This window comes from Rhinolophus sinicus, linkage group LG02 (genome assembly GCF_036562045.2).
Source record: "Rhinolophus sinicus isolate RSC01 linkage group LG02, ASM3656204v1, whole genome shotgun sequence".
NCBI lineage: Eukaryota > Metazoa > Chordata > Mammalia > Chiroptera > Rhinolophidae > Rhinolophus > Rhinolophus sinicus.
Window position 1 is genome coordinate 112291047 of NC_133752.1, and position 4306 is coordinate 112295352.

The window sequence follows — 4306 nt, forward strand, 5'->3', positions numbered from 1 at the left end:
TCTTGGGAGTGGACCTTAGCACTTCTGATTCACAACCACTCAGTCCTGTGGAATTTGCCTGATATCTCTCCTATTGCCAGCTGTCACCCATTCATCTCTCCTTTGGCGTTGTGCCTTCTTTCAGCTTAACTGCAAAGTGGAAATGAGACTAGAGTGGAGGGTAGTGCTTATGTGCACAGAGTTCCTACTGTGTGCCTAGTACTACACTGGATACTTCACTCACATTACTCAATATAAAGCTCACAGTAACCCTACAAGATATACAGAGATATCTGTCCTCTGCCCCTGACGCACACACCACCAAGGTTCACAATTACATTATTTAGTTCTATGAGATGTGTCACCTCTCCTCTTTAGAAAGTATACAACCTCAGCTAAGTTTGCATAGGATTGGGAAGCAGTATCCTATATTAATTCTAATGTTACTAATGTTAGTATTGGTAGAACTTGGCGGTCTGGAGGCAGATCTAATCTGTGAATATCTCCCTGATATTGCTGCTGTACACTTTACAGTCTTAAGCTGTCCCAATGCCGCAGGTCAGAGGAGATACCGTGTTTCCCTAAAATAAGACCTAGCCGGACCGTCAGCTCTAATGTGTCTTTTGAAGCAAAAATTAATATAAGACCTGGTCTTATATTACATTATGTTAGATAAGACCTGGTCTTATGTTAATTTTTGCTCCAGCTAGGTCTTATTTTTGGGGAAACACGGTATCTGAAACTGGGTCTTATTAGAGGTGATGGTCCAGCTAGGTCTTATTTCCGGGAAACACGGTATCTGAAACTGGGTCTCCTAATAGCTGACCAACATTCTTGTTGTATCACTGATTAACTGACTAATGAACTAACTTAGAAGTATTTACTGCATCTTTACTGCCTACAATATGCAGGAAACATTACTGGAGGGTGCTTCTAGCCAAGTAATAAAGAGCATAGACTGAGGTGGGATTACTTGAGTTTGAATACAGGCTCCATTCCATGGTGACCTACCAGATATCTGCTATACTTACTAGATATTAATCTTTTAGGTCCCCAGGTTTTTCCCTTGTAAAGCAGAAATAAAGAACACTTACTTAATGCGGGGTAGTTGCGAGATTTAAATAGGATGGTCCGTGTAAAGAGCTTGGCATACATACAACTGCTTGATCAATGGTAGCTGTTCTCTTTTAGGAGAAACAAAGTGACTGAAGGGAAACACGTAGTCTAGGAGGGGAGATAAGATATGTGCGCACGGGGTAGCACTGCTGTCCGTAGCTGGGCCTCACGGAGCTGGCCCTGCCCCCACGCGTCAGTCAAGAGCCCGCTGGAGCCAGAGGGTTCCTAGGCCTGGACGTTAGTGGAAGCTGGCATTAGGCAGCTGGCCGAGAAGCTGGCAGAAAAGTGTGAAGAGAAAAAAAATGACACTCCAATAGGCGCAGTTGCAACCTTTCCTTACAATGAAATAGGATTCGTTTTAATCTCCTACCTTTTATTCCTCCTTAGAGATGGCAGAAGATTTTTTCATTTAACGTCTGGAGTAAAACTGCAACTTTCTGGAACAAGGCTTTTCTTACGATTATAGACCTATTGATTTTTGTTTCTAGATGCTGTGAGAGAAGTAAGGAAATATTCCTCTACTCCTGCTATTGGACAGCGTTCATCCAGCAGACCTAGTCCCTGCCCATGAATATACAACAGATGAAACGTTTTAGGTCTCAAAGAAATCTTTATATTTCTGGATTTTCATGATTTTTTTGGCTAGTGTTGTGATGTCTGCTTACCCTTATTACTCAGCTGGCAAAAGAATATTTAAACTCAAGCAGAAAATACTAACCAGGGCTGCCAAAAAATTCATGAAAAACTAAAAAAAAAAAGCCTCTTGAAAAACTATCACAAGGAAGAGGAACACATTTTGGAAGCAGAAAATAAAAAGCAGAAGACCAAGAAAAACTGACAACCAGGAAAAACTGAAAACTGCATTCAAAACGATTTCACATGCCATTTCTAAGGCACAACATGGTGTGATGACAAGTGACTTTCACGAGAATTGGAGGGACTTCTACAAGAACACTCAGAAGATCAGGATCAGGGTCATTCAAGAAAAGGCAACAAGAAAGGCCTCTGCACCATGTGCAAGAAGATTGTGAGCCACTACGTCAAGATGATAAATTTGTTATGTTAGACTCTAGAAAATTTTAAATTCAGGTCAGAAAAATGTACTATGATCGGCCAATATTTTTTGATGCCACACATAAGCTGTTATCATAATGGCATGATTACAATACTTGATGATGTTTCACACAGATTATAAAATCTGTATTCCAGCTCTTAAGTAAAATATAAGCATGTTAATCACCTTATTTAGATATTGATAGTAATGCTGGTGTGTGGTGGCTATTTACCAATAGAAGCAAAAATTCATTAGCCAGGTACTTCCAAAATTAGATTTTTAAATTGCATAAAACCATTAGTAACCTTAAAAGTTTTGATGAGTTTCCACTAATAATAATCTAATTGAATCAGATGATGATAATGATTACGTATATGAATACAGTATCCAATATCAACAAATTCATTTGTAGGGAGAATAAATAAAAATGAATGATCAGAATTCGCCACTATATTTATAGGGAAGAGTCAGAAAGAGCAAAAAAATAAAAACAATGACCTCAGTGTGTTTTTTTAAGCCTGATGATACTATGGTTTACTCTCATAAGACAACTGTATTGATAATTATGTATTTGCTACTGTGCTTCTGCACCTGTTGGACTATTTTTGTTGACATTTGTGTTAATAACACATAATTAGTAAGCATCCTACCTTTTTAAAGTTCATCTAGTAATGGAGTTTACATCTATTTGCATAATTGTCACAGCACTGAACAAAAATTATTTTACAACAATGTGGAATTCTTGACTCAGAGTTAATGCACAACATATCCAAAAAGTGTTTCCCATTGCTGTGAGAATGACTAATTATATAAATATTATCTCAAATATACATACACTGGTGTCACAGTTTCTCTGAGATGCTTCTGTATTCTGAAAGCTAAATATTAAATACTGTTTTCCATTTTAAAAAAGGTGTGTGCACAAATAACTGTAACACAAGCTATAACACAAACTTAGAAAGTGATGCATAATATGGAAGAAGAAATCATGTGTAATGAAATTCAGAGGAAGGACAAATTACTTCTAGGTAAAGAAATCAGAGAATGCTTCTTGGATAAAATAACATTCAATTGATGGATGATATGCACACTATCCAGTATTAAATTTGTGAGTGGCAACCTTTTTGTAAACTTACTAGTAAGTACCATACAAAGTTTAAAATAATACCAAATCGATTCCTGGTGCAGATTCCTGGAATACAGCGTTATGAGGCTGGATGCCCACTGGCGTGGTGATGTGCCTATGAGATCGGGACAGGTAATACACATTCAGCCCACAGATTCTGCTTCCAGTTAGTTCCACAAAGGTCATTCTGACCCAGGCAACTCTTCTTCTGCCTAGGGGACTTTGATCAGGACTAGCTGTAGAAAAGACTTGAAGTTAACGACTATCAGCAAGAGTATATTAAGTGTCTAACATGAGCCCTAAACTATAGATGTGAGAAAGGATACAGAAGAAAAAAGAGAAAGAAGAAGAAGGAGGAGGAGGAGGAGGAGGAGGAGGAGGAGGAAAGGAAGGAAGGAAGGAAGGAAGGAAGGAAGGAAGGAAGGAAGGAAGAAGGAAGGAAGGAAGGAAGGAAAGAAAAGAAGGAAGGAAGAACAAGAAAGGAAGGAAGGAAGAAGAAAGAGAGAAAGAAAAGATGTGACCCCTCAGAGAGTTTGTATAGTCTAGTTAGGAAGATAAGAGTAACATACAAAATGATTTTTATAATATTTATTCTTTCTCCTATTTATAAAAGCAATGTAAGTGCACTGCAGAAATTACAGAAAATTATTAGAAGGAAAGCAAAATCATCCCAAATCTCACTACCCAAGATTAACCATAGTTAAAATTTTTAATTATAAATTTTTATGCCTCCACCCCCACCCCACCTGCCTCCAAAGACAGGCAGACTACGCCTCCCTCACCTCACACTTACTCATAGGAGGAGATTCTTGTGCAAGTGGGTCATAAATTCGCCCATTTCCTCTTTTCCTTCTGGAGCAGTCTGCCTGGGAATGTGATTTGGCTTAAAGTACAGAGAAGGGTTGTTTGAGTTTTTTTTCTTTTTAAACTACTTCAGTTTCTCAGTGTAGCTATCAATCAACAGACAGCTCTGTAAAGGCTCCTGTTTCTCATGCAGGTAGGCCTCTTGGCTTTGTATTACAATGTATTAC

The 4306-nt window shown here is 38.3% G+C and overlaps 1 pseudogene; it reads left to right on the forward strand.

Moving 5' to 3' along the window:
* The first annotated feature begins 428 nt into the window (after window positions 1–428).
* Window positions 429–2979, forward strand: LOC109434391 (B-cell receptor-associated protein 29; annotated as a pseudogene).
* The last annotated feature ends 1327 nt before the right edge of the window (window positions 2980–4306 follow it).